The 20,579-nt window shown below is 38.3% G+C and overlaps 1 protein-coding gene across 2 annotated transcripts in view; it reads right to left on the reverse strand.

Moving 5' to 3' along the window:
- The window catches only part of LOC126854714 (steroid receptor seven-up, isoforms B/C), a 197,463-nt gene that overhangs the window by 160,290 nt on the left and 16,594 nt on the right, over positions 1–20,579 (reverse strand). Inside the window, exon 1 of one of the 2 annotated variants that reach the window (XM_050601705.1) lies at positions 14,927–15,041. The exons of the other annotated variant lie outside the window; for it this stretch is intronic. The gene's annotated coding sequence lies outside the window, so the exon portion shown is untranslated. Of the gene's footprint in view, positions 1–14,926; positions 15,042–20,579 lie in introns of those variants that run through there. 2 annotated transcript variants of the gene reach the window in all.

Consider the following 20,579-nt stretch of genomic DNA (forward strand, 5'->3'; position numbering starts at 1 on the left):
CTGCTTTGATTTTCATAAAAAAAAAAAAAACAATATTAGCGTCACAATAAGAGAGTGAAAAGCTGTGTTTCGTTAAAAATATTATCTAAGAGCAGAAATATATATTTATAAATTTATATATACCACACATACATACACACATACACATAATGCCGTTATCTGTAACTATTATTATTCTATACGAAATATATACTATATATACGAAAAAAATGTTTATCTGCTTTATATTTCCAAAATAACGCAAGTTATTTTTCATGTAATTAAAATTCTTATACTTATCATTCTTCCAAACCAATCGTATCTACCCTAAATGTTCGCAATTAGCTAGAAAAAATCTACAAATTACACTTTATGTCAACGATTTCGGTAATCGCCGTTAAAACGAAAGATTAAAGTATCTTGTCTCGACCAGGCTCGCAGCCTGAATCTTGCACAACAAGAAGCACGAGAATGAGAGATAAAGAGACAGAGAAGAAAGAAAAAAGAGTTCTCGTCGGTGGAACGCGCGCGCACGACGAGATACATATTATTTCGCTTTCACGAAGGCCTCGGCTGAGTCCAAACACGAGGCGCGCTTTTTGAATACGGACCACCCGTTGCATTACCGGCTTTGTGGTCGCATGCTCTTTTGATCTACCCCCATAATTAATCCACAGAGGTAACCGGAGACGCGTATGGGCGCACGGGGACCTACGGGGGCGGCTCATTCACCGACGAAGACTCCGGACCGAGTTATTGAAAGGATATCGAATGAGAGGGAGAAAGAGAGAGAGGGAGAAGGGTAGAGGAAAAAAAAAGGAGAGTGAACCGCTGATTAACATTTTAATCAGCGCAAGTCACGTGCCGTTCGTTTTGTATCTTTAACAGTAATGATCTGCCGTGACAATGCGTGTGCGGTAGCGAGTACAAAGTTTCAAATGTCAAATAATACGCCTTCGTAAAGAGATGACGTCTACGAGGGAACGGATTACACTCGCGAGAAATTGCGCGATCATAGCATCATCGTTGTTATCGGCTCTTGATTAATATTTATTCGAAATATATTGATTAATAATTATTCGAAATATATTATAAAATAAATCATAATTTAAATATATCAAAATAAATTAAAATATATTATGTACCAAAAAATTAAAAGCGCTGTTGACCTAAGATATGAAAAAGAAATTTTTCGAGAAAAGATTGGGGAAAAAAATTATCGCCGTTAAAACAAATAAATTTCTCTAATACATTAGATAGTATTATCTTATGACATTAAATTATACTATCATTCTGTTCATTTCGAAAATTCCATGATATGCGCACCTTAATAAACAAGCTATTTTTGTCTGTTTACAACTTTCAAGCTGCACACTCTTCTGATTTATAAATACAATGTTTTTCCTGACTAAACACGATGGTCAATTATCGATGCACGCGTCGCTTTAGATTAGATCGCGATCACCTGTCGTTGGGCTAAAAGAGATTCGCGTTTGACCCGATGGTCCAACGAACGTGCGGAGGTCGATCTATTAATTACCGGCGAGAAATCAAAAAACACGCAGCGGTCAGGCTCGGACGATTGGCATGGCGAATAATCGGTGCCGTTGTGTCCGTAAAGACGACGATGACGGCGTCGACATTTGCATTCGTAGCAGCTGCAGCGGAACGGTAACTCGGCGATTTTTACGACTGGGGCCAAAGTGCACGCGTCACCTCTGCTGCAATCCAATCGGCGACGACGACGACGGACGATTGCTACGCGCATTGTCATCGACACGAGTATTCGCCGAATTAGCATAGGCAGTGCACATGCGTATTTATTCGCTCATTAACGCCGGCTGACCTCATCCTCAGCCGTGCGGAGAAAAGGAAGCTGAGACGCATAGGAGATAGAGAGAGAAAGAGAGTGAAAATGCGCGGCGAAAGAAAAAAACATGACAACTTGAGAAACAACGTTGTGTAGACGAATGGACATTGCAATAGATATGGAAAGATATTTTCCGTACATTCAAATCGTTTCGTCAATTCTTATCATAGAAAAGTCATAAGATAATTCTTACTCTAATAAAAAGAAAATTCTATTACGATTATAGAAAAAAATAATAATTGTATATTGTTTATATTAAATTTTATTACAATTAAATGCCTTATTATTTCACGTCTATATTTTTCATTTGTCCCGTGCATTTTATTTTCTATATTTTCTCACTCTTTTTATCTTCTGCAATCTCTTATTTTTTTCTCTCTTTTAATCTTTCTACATCCATCCTATATTATACGCAATCGTATTCATGATTAAACTTTATCCGCACATTATCGTTGAAATAATTAATGCGATTGCGTCACACTTGTACGAGCCACGCGAAATCATCATAATAAACGCGCGCTCATGCTAAAAGAAAAGAAAAAAAAAAAAAAAAGGAGATACGAACGCATGCGGACCCCGATGATCTCTCGACGCGATCGCGGAGGCCAGACGTACAAATAACGCTCGTAATGAGCCCGACCGAGAGAATAAGCGACGTATTGCGAGTGTCGCCGAGAGAATTTATAAATCGTTATTCAAGCGAGCGAAGCACCACGCTAAATGCGCTCTCGTCCGCATCTCCGCATCGCGCGCAGGCATCGCGAGGATACGGCTCTATTATCGAGAGTGCTGTCCGTTGTGCAACGGAGAGGAAAGGTCGCGTATTCATTCGTCGCGACAAGATGCATAGCGAGTTCGCGCGCGAGGGGAAAAATCGCGGCGGTCGCGCGCTCAATGGCCGTCTCAATGGTCTCGCCAGGTGGTTTATGGAGCCGGAACGGAAAATAAGGTGTCGCGTCTATCAACCGACGAGGAAAAATCCGCCGGTGCCCGCCGGTTGACCTCTTTCGATGTACGCGGTATACCACCAATTTACGGACATTTAAATATGAGTTAAGCGCGAGTAGGATGAGCGAGTAGAATTTCCTTCCGCTTCCCGATCCAATTATAAGATTGATAAAAATTCCATTGTAAGCCTGGTTAATTTCAACTTTGTAGAATAGTCAAAAATATATAATAACTGATTATATCTTTGTTAATTATATCATTATATTTTGTTTTCTACATTTGAATGGATCGCTATAAGTGACAGAAACTGATATTATACCATTAGAAAATAATGACAAATAATGATAAATTAATGTTTAGTAAAAAATAATGATAAATTAATGTTTAGTAATCGTTCTAGCTGATCTATAATCTTAAATTTTAAATTTATTAATTTAAAATTACATGTAAATATGTCACATGATTAAAAGTTAAAATTAATTAAAACATTATCAATTTAGATATATTCCCCCGCTTATCGCGCTCGGATGATTTTGGTAATTAATTCCTTTCACGTGCAAGCCATTTATCGAAGACCCGTCCACTACATTCTCTCAGAATCTTGCCGGAATGTTCTGTGATACGAAACGGGATCTTACAAGGAGTGAAGGAACATATGACAGCAAAGACTCCGATTTCGGACCCGGAGTGCCCTCCGACGCACGTGTTTCTGTCGTTATCGACCAATAAATCGAATCAAGACAGTTCAAAATCCCACTTAACTTGCACTCGAAAAAAAAACATCTGCCCAATGCTGTCTTGAAAATCAATATTATTTAAATTCATAACACCAATTCGTGTTATCGCAAAAAAGATAGATTAATTAATTTTGTATTGTAAATATAAAAAAATAATAATAATTAAACAAGTCAATCACATCTTACTGCACTTATTTTTTAATAAAAATTAATATTCGATTTACAAGTTATTAATCTCGGCAAATTGTACACGTTGCTTTTATTCAATTGACTGATGCTCAATTGGCAAGAAAAATTAAAAAGAAACAAGGAGTTGGAGTGTAACAGAAGATGATGGAAATATTCCTATTTTTATCCTTCGTCACTTCGCTTAATATGAAGATTTGGGTCTCATTGGGTGACTCGAGCCAAATTAGAGAGAAGGCTACTAACGCGGGACAAAACAGTAGTCGCAGAGGACAAGAAGAAGAGAATTGGGAGGGTGGAGAGAGTAAGAGAGAGCGCAAGAGGGTGAGAGAGAGAGAGAGAAAGAAAGAGAGAGAGAGAGAGATTCCGCTTAAAATAGGGAGCAATAAATTGTCCACTATCTTCGCCGGGTTAAACACATTAAAGCGTCTTGAGATAAGGCCGCCTGGCGGCCCGTTTGTTCGCAGGGTCGCCGGCGACCAGCATGAAGGACTGCGGCGTGTTATCCGCGCCGCGGAAAGAGAAGCACCCGGTATACGTACAAGCGAGATGAAGAGAGCAACCCGTAGAGAGAACCCCTCGCTATTATTCTTGCCACCGGTGGTCGGTGTACACTCTCGCGCGAACTCTAAGCACGCCATCGCCCCCGTAACATGGCCATCGAGCGCGGCTTCTCTAACTCGCACCGGCCGACCCGACGCCGACGGCCGTATCAGCCATGATTCCAAGGCATGCGCCGTATGAGACGCTAGGCCAGACGATCAGGAAATATCCCTTTGTGAAAACATCCCTGGTGACGAGAGCGACGCAGTCGCGATAAGCAAGGCCGTTTCGCACGAGATCTGCTCCGGCAGATTTTCTAATCGAAATGATTCCAAATAGGACTGAATGAGACACGAAATAATTTGCACGGAAGATACCTTGTAATTTTGACTCGATCTTAGAATAGAATATATTCTACAATATACTATTCAATAATCTTTCAAATTTCATCCTCATTTTCATCATCAATAAATTATTTTTCTATTTAAGTCTATAAAAAAAATTCAAGTTGAAACTACAATATTTTAGGAAAACTATGTATAGTTCAAATATAATCGCACACACCTCGGTAAAATGTAAAAAAAAAAAAATGTTGCAAATATAGCAATTATGGACGATTAGTAATTATCAATATCTGAAATATAATTTGGTAATTAATGCAATCTTAATAAACATCACTCTATTTTTAATCTTTGCAATATTAATAAATACTAATTCGTGCTCGTTATTAAAATGGTTTATGGCTTTCTCTTCCCTTATATACATATATACCCATCGTTCTAAAACATTTAAAAAATCGTTCTTATTCTAAGCGCGCAACATCTGCTTTCTCGAATTGCATCTCGACGAACTTGGAACAAAATACGAGGAAAAATCGCTCCACCAGTCGCGCAGGCTGCGACCGACGACATTTTTCTATGCGCCCCGAAGGGTTAAGTTTAAGTTCGCGCGGATAATGCGGTCGACAGACGGCGCCGTTTTGAGCGGGGGGGGGGGAGGCGGGGGACGCAATTACTCCGCAATTAAGAAGAGATTATTTTGCATAGACGAAGACGACGCACCGACGTCGAATCGAGTCGCGCCGCGTGTCACCAAGAACTTACGCCCGAATAATATTTTAACGAGCCTCGTAATCCGATTCCCGCGCGCCAGAGGATCCTTCCGCCCGAAAGCCCGATCTCGAGTAGCGAGGGTTAGAGGAAAAAGATACTTTGCATATTCGCCACCCCTTCTTCTAATATCATCCTCGAGACGATTAGTCGAGCGGGATCCGTCGAAGGAAAGTCGGATATTATCCAGTTCCATATATAATCATGATTGATATAAAAGATATCAATCAAAAAATTCTTTGTAAATTGAACAAAACGATCGCGATAAATAAAGCTACGGTACATTAACAGTTTTTTTAGTCCTTAATGATTGAATAATAAAGCATGAAGTAGCTACTATGAAAAATAGTGATAATGACTCCATAATCTAATTTCAGCAAAGAAGGCTACTTATTTATTTTTTTTTTTTTTTTGTACTGTCTGTTTTAACACTCTTGACGCTATTATCGCGAAAGCTTGCAGACTTCAAAGCTACAAGCAACATTGCTTCTCGGTATTTCAGTTGCCGCGCTCGTCGTAATGAAAACGTTCCCTTTTCTCTCGTGCAGAGTCTTTAAATCGGTTCTCAGTAGTCGTATCGAGGTTGAACTATTCTTTTCCCGATCTTCACTACTCTACCAGTGACACGATAGCCTTAATGCAATCGTAAATTTATCATGACATTTGTAAAGATATTTATATTATTAAAAACGCGATATTGTCAAAAAGGTATAAAAATTTTCTTATATTAAAAAAAAAGTTTCAAAGAGAAAAGCCAACAAAAAATTTTGATAAAATTTTTTATTCTAATTTATTTATTCAAATGTTACACATATTCAATATATGTATTACAACATATAAATAAGAATTATTCCCCGTATATAATTATTATAAATATTAATAAAAAAAAATAAATATTAATAAATATCTACAGAATAAATTAAGAAAAACATTTTCATACGTAAATATTATTCTGTAAACTAATAAAAAATTTAATGGCTGCTTACAATAATTAATAATAAAATCGCAAAACCTTGTATTAAATTACAGTTATTACATATATTACATTACAGTTCTAAGATTCAAGCAAACTTATTAAAGAAACTTTAACAGAGAATACAGAGCACACACACACACACATACAAGCAATCATATTTAATTTCCCGCGAAATTCGATATGTAAGAGAATCGAGAGGAAGACGAATTAATTTCACGTGTAACATGTACGACGGTTAGGAGAAGTTACAAACGTAACTCGTCATGACAGATTTGGAGCAACTGTGTTATATCACAAGTGCGCACACATATACACAACGAATGCACCCGAGTCCATTAATTAATGTGGTGATGAAACGCGTAAACTGCGCGAATAATACCTCTGTTTTCCCTATTTTTTCCTCGCATCCTAATTGCCTTTTGGCGGTTTAAATGTCTTCATTTTTTATCGCGATTAAAAGAGCAAAATCTCGAAGTGAATCTTGTGCGTTTTTCTCGTTCATTTAAAGGACTCATTTGGAGCAATTAAGTTAAATTTTTGGTCATATTCTGCGCAAATATATCGTATAAATAAATGTTCTTTGAATAAAAAATAGCAATTTCTTCATCATACTTATGGAACGTATCTTTCTCACTTGTTTATTATTTGTAATGTAATATATTAATTGTAATTTCGTTATTACAAATAATTGCGATTATTATTATGTATGAATTTCGTAATACGTTCGATGCAGTTCTATTTTCTATAAAACCACATATATTGCATTCTACTCCAGAAAAGTTTCCAACAGCGACTCGGTGAGGTGATGCTGATTAAGTCATCAACATCTGCCTTTCTATCTGTTCTAAAGATAGAACAGCTACAAATTTACTTACTCGCTATTTGAGTTCTTAAGAACTGAATTTATGACCAGCGCGCACGCGCGTCTTATCCTTTCAGATTTATTAGATAGAAGATCTGAGATTTATGTCAACTTTAAAGTAATCTTGAAACCGAATTTTAGATTAAAATTCTCGATAATAATAATAATAAAAATTCCAGCAACTCTTCCATAAAACATCTTTTTCGTGAGCTCCGTTCCGATTTATTCTTATTTGTCAGAAGATTTAAATTTATAATTGTTCTGTTTTAAAAATATAGCGCTTATTAATGGATTAATTAACCGTTTACGTGATTTATACAAAAGTCCGCGACGAAGCGAATTTTTATATTGCCAGATACAATAGTCTACTCACGTTGCACGTAATACCGCGGGCAGTTATATCCTTACAGATGAACAAAGTGAGTCTCTCGCCATCCATTCAGCCCCTCTCACTAGTCTTCCCTCGCAAAGGACGCGCGTTATCCACCAACGAGTAACTTTACAAAGGGAGACGGAAAGAAACGGTCGGAGAGGGCGAGGTGGATGAGCCACGAAGTTATCTCGGCGATTCGGTAATATCGCGACGGTCGACAAATTAGCGTTAATCCCGGGTCGTTAGCAAGATCGATGCCGGGATTTCACTTAAGGGCGGCCGGGAACCTATGAAGGGGGAGAGTTGTCATTGCCGTCGTCGTCTCACTTGTAATGAAGTGAGTGGACGAATGACCGGGCCGATATAGGTCTCGAAGGCCAGAACGAAATACATATATATTTCAGGAGACACACTCGCGAGAAGGAAAAGGAAAGGAGTTAAGAGAGAAAGAGAGAAGAAGAGATGCTTGACAGCGAGCAAGTTGGAGCATCCTATACGATGGCCGCGGATCAATCTACTCTTAGTCGTCCACCCTTAGCCCGAACTCTTGGTCTCTCCTCTCCTGCCTCTTTCTCACCCCCATCCCCGTCTTTACGGTCCAAGGCTACAACCCCAAAGTCCAGCCTCGCCGGATTATCGACAGGGTCGCCGGATATATTCCGACGAGGACTTTTCCGGTCGGATTTCGCGAATTTCAATGCGTCTCCTTCCCCTTGATTCTTCCTTCCTCAAACATACTGTTTCGCGCTCGGATCCCGAAAATCTTTACGTTGCGACTCCGATTTTTACTAAATTGAGATTTGCATATTATACGAAGAGTTTAAAGCAATTATATGATAAATTATATGAGAATTATGTTTATACATATAGAAAACGATAATAAAATTTTTATTTTATCAATTTAAGAAAGTGCTAAAAGAAAAATAAATTTTATTAATTAATTTTATTAATTATTTAAAGATCATTACTTGCAAATATTTTTCCAAAAATCATATATTGACGAAATATTAATATATCCATGAAAATAAAATTTGTATTCGTCGTTAAAATCATATGTTATTAATTAAACAGTCTAAAGTATTTTTGTATTTGACATTCTTAATATATATTGACTAGTAATGTGAAAAAAAAAAAATTATATACAAAAATATGATGTATATATTATTCATAAATTATATTAAAATATATATATAATATAATTTATATACACACACTCGATCTTATATACACTCGATCTAATTAAACAAATTTAGATTATTCTTAGTACAAATTGGGATTCGATGTGTAACATATTAATAGTGCGCACTTTTAGTAACAAAAGGACCGAGAAAGAAAAGATCGCTTAGACAGTAATAAAAAACTTACGATCTGAAAAAGAAATTCATCGATAACGACTCGCATATACTATTCGAGGAATGTCCGCTCGCTTCGCGGTTGCCGGTTCTGTTCTCGAGAGGATCGTATCTCGCGGTCGTATTCCGTCGGGCCCCTCTAGCCAGGCTCTATCTTGATCTCGTCGAAGAGAGCACGAGCGCGTCAGTCTCGCATCTGCGGATTCGGCACGGTTCGGCCTAAAAGGAGAAGAGCGAACCGATGACACGCCGCCCCGGGACGAAATCTTTCTAAGAGACTCGATCGGCTATTCCCCTCCCGCGCCCTTCTTCGTCTTCGTCCTTTTCTTCCTCCTATTTTCCTACCTTCCTTCTTCTCCGCGCCAGCCTCGTCGCTGCGAGAAGAGATCTTCTTATTCGTTCGTTCGCCCTAACTTTTACGAGCGTCTTCCAGCGAGAGAGTCCCGTAATTGCCTCTTTAGCGGTACCCCCGGTACTTCTTGGTCCCAACCGAGAAGGCATCGGGAGATAGAGTCGAGTAGCCTCTCTCTCTCTCTTTTTCTTCTATCCTCCTCTCTTCGTCTTCTGCCTTTCTATGTGTTGCTCTTTTCCCCGGCCATCCCTCGGCCAATCTTCTCGCGTCTCGTTTTACCTTCGTTTTACCATGGTATACGCCGCAAAACATGAAAAGCGACGCTATTGCGAGAGAACTTTGTATCTCGCTTTGACATTGGTGGAACTATACTACGATGATGCACACGACAATTCACTCGCGACGACGATACTGATAAAATCGAGAATGAAAGACGTTGGCCTCACGGAAACTTTCGACGTTCGACCTTCGAGACGAGCGCGTCATGACAGATTTCGCGAGTATAGTAAACTTATTGCAAAATTAATTAAAATTTAACTCATATATAATATAAATAATTGAAAATAGGTTGTAATCATTTTTCTCTAAATATCTGCGACATCTGTGAATTATTTCAGCGGCCATAAAGGTTATTAAAAATATATAACGACAAATAAAAAATATATATGTATATTAAACGTTGATATATAGAAGCTTGTCGCGTATTCTAGAAAAAAAAAAAATATGACTTGTCTATTTATCGCGGATTTAAGCCCATTAGCGGTTATGAACGCAGAAAGAATCAACCACATCGTTAGAGATGGAGAAGCCGTATATAAAATATATCAATCGAAGGAGTGACTAGAGCGATCGATTTCCCAGCGAGAGAGACGTTGATACGGCGCGAGCTCTTCGACTTTGGCATCTTGCGGTCTGTAATCGAGTAACACTCCACGCGTCAGCGATACGACGCAGCGCACCGGAGGCGCCATTGCCAATATAGGGGCTGGAGTGTCGGCGAACGGGCAAAGAGGAGAGCAGGGCCCGAAGGGGGAGGGTGGCGGGTGCAAAGAGCGAGGAGTGTATGCACTTTCTCGGAGCACCCACTCGTCTCTTCACGTCGACGCGACTCCGCCCGTCCTGCACGTTCCATATACCCGCGCGATGTGCTTTTAACGCTCGAGTGTCTGTGAGTGTCTCCCTCTCCTTTCTCCCCTCTTCCTCCATCCCTCTTCCCGATTTCATGCCACCACGAATCATGGTATCCAATCATTTCATCCCTTTACATCGATCACCATCTTACAGACGCAATTATTATTCGAATTTTATTCGAAACGGCGCTTCCATAATCGTTTAATCTGCTCGAAAGTTTCGAGCAATTGTGATAAGATTGTAGAAAATAATAATAGGTTAATGAACAAAGTGTTATATTATTGAATATTAAAATATGAGTAAATTAAAACAGATGTCAAAATAATTCATTCATGCCTTTAATTGAATACATATTTAAATTATTCTGAGATTGTTTTTAAAGAGTATTTAAAATGTTATTATATTGTATACACATATATTGTATACTGATTCCAAAGAAGAAAAAAAGAAGAAAGAGAAAAGAGAATATCTGCTATAGAATATTCTTGAAACAAGAATATTTCGCTCAGTATTTATTTACTTTCTGAAAGATGAAAATATATTTTCACACTTTGAGTATTAGAAAAAAGACTTCCATGGCTTGAAGGACAAATAATTAATGTATGTAGTTAAAAAACTTGTGTGATTTAGCAAATATATAAAATTCATAAATTCATAAGAAAAACTGCATCAATTTTGTAGATTTCTATTATTTTTTTAAATAATAAATAAGATTCGTTATAAAACAAAAACGATTGTTTTATTATTCAAAATTTTATTTATTCTAATGTTTGTGTCTTTGTTCTTCTCCCAATAAGTAAATTATATTTTAATAAAATTTTAAACTCCTAGTATTATATAATAAGATTTTTAATTTAATTAATAATTTAAATACTAACTTTAATAATTTCAAAAACGAAAGAGCCATTAAATGATTGATTTAAAGACATTTGTATTATGCACATTGTAGAACACATCCACTAATAACTAAAATCCGGAATGTTTCTAATGGAAATTCAAACGGCGTGAGTAGTCATTCGATAATGATGTATATGACAAGTAACGTCGCGCGAAGTATACCTTGGACTGTCCGAGAAGATACGAGCGAAATAATATCATGCCATTTCCTTATACGCGTCTCCGAGTGGGACGATAATATAGTGCAACGGCGGGCCTCGAAGAAGTTATCCTCATTGGCATAACAAATTTCAGGTTGCAGGAGGTGAAAATTGTCGATTGTCGTGAATGTGAGACCGGTATACTGCACTGCGTTTACAACCAGTTGGCTCGCATACTGATAAAAAATCTCGGCAAAGCCTTTCATTTAAATAACAAATTATGTTTACGGCAAAGTTAGCATGTCGTCGCGATTATTGTAATTTCAATGCAACTTTTGCGTGACTTTTATAAAATCTCTCTCATTGTGCACATTATTAAAAAAATTCATGATTTTATATATCTTATAATATTCTAGTCAGAGAAAGAGAGAGAGAGCGTGAGTGAATTTCGTATTTACACTTTCGTCGAAAGCAGTCAGACAAGAATAGTGCATTATCAGTTACACTTTGAGCTCTTATCGGCAATCGTGAGAATGTTCCATCTCTTCGATTAACCAATCGCAGAATGGTGAAACATGCACAAGAAAAGATAATATATTCACTGAACAAATTCTGATTATTTCACTCTCTATATAATTTTAAATTATTTGACAATCACGCGCACTGAAAAGAAATAAAAATAAAACTTGTAAGAATACAAGCCGTTATATTTGTAGCTCTCCGAGTTTCTTTATCTCCAATTTTCGTTTCAAAAATCGCGTTATTTTCTAAAAATCTCTGGGGCATCGCATATTATCTCGCGTCAAAGATTCGCCATCGTAAATCATGGATAACGGAAAGCTCGATTGCGAAAATTGCTCGATGCGATAAAATAAGTGCAAAAGTATTCGATACGAAGCCGCATCCTTCCGCCGGTTTTCTGATGGCGAAAGAAAAAAGAGAAAGAGGGAGGGAGGGAGGGAGGGAGGGAGGACGAGCAGGATCGTGGAAAATATTCTTCTTGCGATACGGGAACTCGAATTTATCACACGCACCGCGTTTTAACGGTTAACGCCTTTAAAAGGAAATTACATCCAAAGTAATATCCGCCGCGGCGCGTATTGAATTCGGCGCGTTTCATTACCATTACGTGATTTAAATTTATTATCGGCCGCGATCATCGTCGGACTTTAAAATCGTCGCGTCAACCTGGCGACGCGCATCCGACGCGACGCACCGACGGTGCTTATCTGCTCTTCTCTGTAAATCGCGTTTTGATAATTATGATACGTATAATAATAATATATTATGTATATATGTATCTCGTCAGTGATAATTTGGTAATGTAAAATTAAAGATTCAAAAGTTCAAATAAAAAAAAAAAACTAATCGCGAGTTAATTATGAATCTTTTATCACGGAATATTTTAATATATAAAATGGACATTGTTCTCCAATAAAAAGCTATATTCATATATAATTATACGCGCGCGTGCGTGTGAGAGATGTAACAAAAGTAGATAGATAAAAATACAAAAAGGATTACGTAATGCATATGTAAATAATATATGTGAAGAATTTTTTAACAAATATAGTAATTGAAACGTAAATAAAAGAAATTTTTCTTTTTATCATCACGTGAAAATTCTTTAAAGTATATGCATCTTTTTTCGGCACAATCGAGACGTGCCGGTTCGAATAGTTGGTTGCGATGATCGATACATAAGAGAGGAAATTCGATATCGTTCAATCTACTCCAGTGACATATAGTACGCGGAAAAGACACCGCAGAAACCTGCTGATGTTGCATGCTATGACAATGAACCAGCGATGCTCACCTGGCTTTTTCGACGAGATCGTTGAATGATACTCGTATCAGGTACTCTTACAACACCTTATACCCGGTTACCGATTTTAAGCCACTCGAAATAGTTAAATGTAATCTATATAGAAAACTTTTCATCAAAAAATATACGTCAGCTACAGAGCGTTATAATCCACTTTCGCTTGTTTTTTTACAAATAATCTTGTGTGTGTGTGAGATTCAAATATTTTATAAACTATAATAAATAACACAAATTGATGAAAATTAACTAAAATAATGAAAAATAGAATAAAACGACATTCTTTAAATATAAATAAAAGGGTAACTAAATAAATAAGTAATAATAATTTTCGATTAATTTAGCTTTCTGATAGATCGTTTACTTAGAATAAGTTTGACTTAATATTCACTTATAGAGTCATGTAACTTTATATTAAAAAAAATTAGAGCATCCTTGATTCACGCATTTGTGAAGTAAAATCCAAGACCGATTTCTCTCTCTTTCTCTCTCTTTACATCTATTAATCTCAAGTGTCACACGCGTCGTATGTAGTTGAAAGATAAATGAAGTACATGCAATCGCGTTTCTCCCCGCCTTTCCCCTAAGCCGCGCTACAATATTTAGATAACCGTTCGCTTTGATGCATCACGATTTACGAGCCGCCAGGAAGGCACCACTGTTCGAGACAACGTTTCTTCAAGATGATCCCGCAAAGATGAAGAGAAGTAACAGATCGTGCGTCTCTATGTCGCGTTGCTGTCTCGGCTCTTTCATCGAGGCACTCGCGCGACAAACTCACGCGATTGTCTCGTGGTTGTTTTCTGCCGACGTTTCCGGCAATGTGCAAGCAACAACGCACGCGTTCTGGACGCGATAAATAAGCGCTGAATAGTCTCCGCTTCGACCACTGAAGGATAGGCGCCTTTCTCCCGCGAGATATGATTGATCACACATCGGTGCGAGCGCTCTCTCTCTCTCTCTCTCTTTTAGATAACGCGCGCCCGGTAATATTATTATATTTCGATATGTATATGTGTGGATGTGTATATATATATATATATATATAGATATTTATATACACACGACGCGGCGATTCCGTGATGACGACTATCGACAGATGCTTTGAATCGGCCGCTGCTTGGTTGGAAAGCGCCGCGACATAATAAGCCTATTGTAAGGAGTTCGATCCACGCGCCGCGCGGACAATCCTTCTTTTCCTCCTCGTCTGCTTGGCGCCGTGTCGTGCGGGAAATCGATCGTGTTCGAGAGACAAGCGGCCACGACCGCGAGAAGAATTCTCGAGCATAGTTTAAATCGATTTACGCGATAAGAAAAGGATCATCGTGTGTTGTTGACGAGCAGGGATTCAAAGAAAAAAAGCGTGAAAGAAACTCGCGAGATTCTCTGTCGTCTGGATCGTATTGTGTAAATACGTTATAATATTGGCCGAACAGTATTCGTCGAATCGGTCGAGGAAAGAACCAGAGGAGGATAAAGAAAAGACAATGAAGAGAGGATCGAGAGCAGGTATGCGCCAACGAGGCGGAATAAAGCGAGGAGGAGAGAACTCGGAGACGGGGAGCCCCCGTGCCGCGGCTATTTCTGAATCTTTAGTCGGTTTACAAGTAGCGGGGTCACGGGCCGCCCCATAAAGAAGCATGACTTACATTGCTGCTACGTGGGCGCGCACCACGAAAGTCTGCCATCTATCTCCGAAGCTTGCCCAACCTCCCGCCTCTGGATACCCACATCCGTTGTTCCGCGGAAGAAAAGAGAATGAACGAAGAGAGGAGCACGAGGAGTCTGGGCTTTATGCCGGACGGAAGAATAGAGAGAGAGGGAGAGAGAGAGAGGAACGATCTCTGTCTCAACTCTGACGTAGGACATCGTCGTTACGACGCATGGATAGTAAACGATTCTCCGTCGATCCTTTACGTAAAATCCTTGTCGATTTACGCCGATTTACGCTATCTCTTGGCGAACGCAATCGCGCCTCTTTTTGTAATATAAATGTTTTTGTGCGAAATGAAACGATCAAAGTCACATGGAAAATATATGTGAATCTTTATCGATTTTTAAATATTTAATAATGATACTTTTTTTATATTTACATGATAAATCGAGTAATGCAAAAAACTCTATGAGAATTAAATAAAAATATATTCTGCGAGAATACATCTGAAAAATAAATTCTATTAAACATAAACCACCAGTGAGATGATGAGAGTAAATTAGATCTTTCTTTTCATAAAGCGTGCATCGTTCCAAGATATCTAAAGATACACAATTTTATTTAGCGTTAAATATAATACAAGAATCAGCGATACGCAAAGATTCCTTTTCTAATCCATCGTAACGTTTGGAGATATTTAAAAATATAAGATTTGTAATTTTATATTATGCTAAATATGACTGTTTATTTTTCAATTTACGAAATCATAAGATGATGATATGATATCTTTACCTCAGATAAGTAAAACTCAATTTAAAGTCATACAAATACGATAAGTGAACAGAATAATAAATTCTTCTAATATTATATTGCTAATGTCATAATTTATAAATCACTAATCAAATGTGTAATAATAATTTCCATTTGGCAATAAAAAAGTTAAAAAATAATTATTTTATAAAGAAGCAGAACCACGTTTCTTTGCGATATCTTCCAAGTTCACAAAGACTTGCAATTCGAAATTATTCTCGAAAAAAGCAGAGAGAGAGAGAAACGTACGCAAAGAACAAAAGGCAAATATACGGAAATAATTCTACACTTAATAAAGCTACGAGCGAGGGAAGAAACGTCTATCTCGAGTCTCGCAGCCACGCCGTCTGGATGACGAGAGAGAGAGAAGAGATGCGAAGCGAGAGAAGAGAAGAGGCGCGTGGAGACAAAACGGGGAGACGAGATCCTCTCTCGTGTGGCGCGCGACTATAAGAAGGAACCTCTTAATCGGAGACCCGGACCTCTGCACAGGGCACCGAGGTCTTACCCTCGTGGCTCACCCAGAGGCCCGCGGTGTATCTCGACGGGGCTGACCTCCAACCTCGACTACCCATGGGCCATCATCGTCGATCACTAGCGGAAGAGGAACGGCGCGTCTCCGGCCGCTTCGCGGTTCACTTCCCATCGGCTTTGCCCCGCATTCGTGTAATCAGCCCGACGATGACCCTTTAGCGCCCAGAGCGCTAAACGTACCCATCAAGGCAAGCGGACTCTTGTGTCTCTGTCTCTCTCTCGATTGAAATGCTAAATATTACTCGCGTAATTGAATCGAGATGCAAGTCGTATTCATTTGAGAGATGTGCTAGGAACAGTTTCCATCGCCTTATTTACAAATTTTTCGAACTGGCAAAAAGACAGGATATTACATGAAATTTCGTAATCTTATATATAAAAAGTCTGATTAAAAGAGAATCAGAGCTAAGGATCTTTCTCGTATTTATTAAATAAAATAATTAGAATAATTTTTTTTCTGGATATAAAAGTTTGTTGTAGAAATTGAAATAATTGATATAATTGATGTTTAACAGAATTTTATTTTCAATTTAAATCAAAGTATATTGTGACTGTCGTGTGATCGTTTCATCTCGCACAAAAATGTACCGATAAAATTCGCAACATCTCGCAGTGACTCCCAGAGGCTTCGTCATGAGGAAAAGTTTACATTCCTTTTTTCGCAGGAACCGTTACAGACGAGCAACGTCAGTTTCGCAAATCAAAACTCGCGTCGTTAATTTGGCGGGCTTACTCCTTTTCTCGAATCCCTTCTGCCGATTTTTTTTTTTTTTTTTCGAGTCGGCTACGAGGATGGAATTCTACCTACTTTTGTCGCAGCTTATCTAGACGAGAGATTCACTTTTTTAATCCTATTCTGACGCATGGTCAACTTTTTTTTGTCTAACTCTATACCGAAATCGCTCACCGTCTCATTTCACTTTTAATTCTTTTCTTCCGGTTCGGTCATATAAATATGTCGTGAAGGATGGCCTGTCCCGTGCTAATAAAATATGCCGATCGTAAATTCCGGTCTAACATAGATATTTGCAAGCTAGTAAGTTAAGTGCAGCACTATTTCATCGAAATGACATTGCAACGTGATCGATATCGATAAAAGGTCAAGATAAACAACATTGATTCTCGCTCGTATATATAATTACATGGCTATTCATTGTATAATTATTTCATCTAAAATACGGATTAAAATTCATAGTTTTTGTAATATGAAATATACTAATATCTTTTTTTATTATTATGTACTTCTGTTTATTTAATATACTAAATTAAAAAAATTTAAATATATAATAAAAAATTAATGCATTAATTTATTAAAAATATTTAAATTTTTAATAAATTAATGCATTAATTTAATAAAGAATAATAGATAGCTGTTTCTTTTGATAGATAGCTAAAAAGTTGGTCATAATTCAGTATTAAAAATTTAATAATCAATATCATATTGTAACGATAAAGAAAAAATACTTTTTCTTATTATATTTGCAATTCACACATTATTTTTGTAATTACTTATATGAATCTTGATAACTATACTTTTTGAACTATATGATATTGCGTCGAAACTAATAAAAAAAAAAAAAGAAGACAAGTTGTTAAAAGCTACTCTGTGTGGTAACTGATGATGATACTATCCGCTAATTTTCATCATCCCCATTCTCTTCTCATTGCTCTACGCTCATCGCTATTTACGCGCGCGTCCGTTTTCCCCCAATAACAGTTCTCTATAACGCAGGAATTATACGAAAGTGCCACGAGGAAAGAGAGAGAGAGAGAGAGAGAGAGAAAAGGGGGAGGACAAGAGGAGATGACGGGAAGTAACCGCACAGTGTGGCACGGTCCGGTAGATGTACAATGTGCCAGAGAGACCACGAAGACAACAAATCCATCATCTCCGGTGGGAGAGAGGCTGAAAGGGCTCCGCGGCAGCGCACTCTGTGTAATTGTTGCCCCGGCCCTCAGTGGCCCGGTCTCTACCCCCTCACCATCCCCGGTGGGCTATCACTATCTCTTTCTCTCTATTTCTCATCGTCGTCGTTATCGTCCTCATGGCCTCGTTCGTCGTCGCAAATGGCGGTCGTGTTTCAACCCACCACGTTTATTACCAAGTTTTACAAACGTTTAAAATATAAGCCGCGAGAGACACGCGGATAGGCTACCAAGAAGGAAACAGGAGGACGAGGCAGAACATTCGGGACGAGAGCGAAGGGGGTATCGGAGATATAGTGACGTTGCGGCGTTTCATTGTTCATCCACCGCAACCTCTCTCAAATCTCCCTTTCCCCCGCGTAACCCTTCTTCTCTTTCTCTTACTCGCGGCCGCTCTTTCTTTCTCTCTTCGTCGCATTTAAATCGAGCATTACGTACGTGTCCTCGCGCGATGACACCGGGCCATTGAATACCCGACTTTCGTCTCCTCTCTCCTCTCCATTCCAACCTCAGACCGACTCTCCAAACCGTCCCTACTCGAACAATCCTTTTCCTCTCTCCCCCCCACCTGCCGTTTGCGAACAAACGTGGACGCGAAAAAAAAAAAAGTATCTCTGAATGAGCACTACCTACGGACACTATGGAGTTTCCCTGTTATTAGCATCCACTCTGTCTCTCGGTGCACGGTGCGCGAAGCGAGCGGTCATTACGGAGATTGAAACACCGTTCGAACGACATGTTCGTTCGTTCTATCCCTTTTCCCTCTTTCCTTTCGTCTACCTTGTGTTTCCATTCTCGCTTGCTCATTTGAGGTCACGTAATGATGTGAAAAATCATATAACAACAAAAGATACTTTTCAGCGATGACATACTTTTACGGATAAACGCTCTGGGTAATCTTTTACAGTCATCGAAAAGTTCTACATTATTTTATGAATTTATAATTATCCGTATTCTAAAAGTTTATAATTATTAAGTAAAACTAGTTAGTAATAAATTAAACCAGCATCAAATTTAACATTATAAATATTAAATTAATAAAAAATAACTTTGTATCAAAAACTATTTCCTTTGTTTCTTTGTAAATCAAAAATTTAATATTTCTAAATAAAACACAATTAAAAATTTAATTTGTTAAACTCTGCGCGGTCTATTTAAAAAAAAAAAAAAGTTCAACTTTTCTATAGTTATTTTGAAACAAGGTATATTTATTATTAGTTTCTTGACAGCATAAATGTGATGATTTACGCCATGTCCAATGGTTATCCGATAATTCATCCTATGCGAATGTGTGCGGAACACGTGGGGTCTCATAATCCGTCAGCGACGATTGCGGCAATACGACGAGAATCGTCATTAGTCAAGAATGCATTGACTGCAGTGCTTATTCGAGTATTGCGTATCATAATAGCTATATATTATTAGCATTCATATTTTCATCATTTGCATAAAAGTAAAATAACTCTACTAATAAAATTAAAATCATTTTAATATTACAATTATATGTATAATAAAATTATATATATGATATAATAATTTAATACTCGATCAGACAAAAATCATGTTAAAAACAATACGTCTTTAATAAAAATATAAAAATATTATCGAGTGTTATAACCATTAAAAACGAATTAATTGCAATTTATTTCAAGACTCGTAGTTTCAGAAATAATACGCTTAGGAATTAAAGTCCCAAAAGACTATCTTGAAACAGTCGCAATTTTACAAGTTATCGGTCTCCGTACCTTTAGAAATCTTAAACAGAGTCTCAAAAATTTCTCAAAGGGAGGAATCGCGAATTTCAAGGCTCTCCGATACTCTGCGTAAATACGTGCGAGTCACGCACTTACCGAACTCTTAATCTGAATAATTTCGCCGTCGTCACGAGACTTGCAGTTTTCAGAAGTCCACGATTTCACGAACGAGCACACGTTCCGTATTTGGGTTTTGCGAGAGCGAGAAGCGGACCCCGTCCAGAGCCCGTGACAGCCTAAGGATCCTTCCCCGAGCTTGGACACGCAATTAACCGACGGCTACACTTCACCGGCGGGAACGGGGGAAACAGCGATTCTCAACCGACTAATCCGCGGCGCAATATTGGATATCCGACCCGAGTATACTCGAGTTCTTTTCGCCGCCCGAGAGAGAGAGACACGGCCGGTGCTCCGAGCCGCGCGCCGAGATACGCATCCCCATAAAAGCTTCCATGCATGTCAAGCATTATACGACCACGTTACTATTAAATACGTCAAAGCCCCGTATGTTTATTGCATATTGGATGCCATGCACTTCGGCTCGCCCTGCCGGTCCCCGTAACCCGAACCGATCGCCATTGTCGGTAAGGGACTCGTTTCTCTCTCTCTCTCTCTCTCTCTGTC

The sequence above is a fragment of the Cataglyphis hispanica genome, chromosome 14 (assembly GCF_021464435.1).
Source record: "Cataglyphis hispanica isolate Lineage 1 chromosome 14, ULB_Chis1_1.0, whole genome shotgun sequence".
In the NCBI taxonomy this organism is placed as follows: Eukaryota; Metazoa; Arthropoda; class Insecta; order Hymenoptera; family Formicidae; genus Cataglyphis; species Cataglyphis hispanica.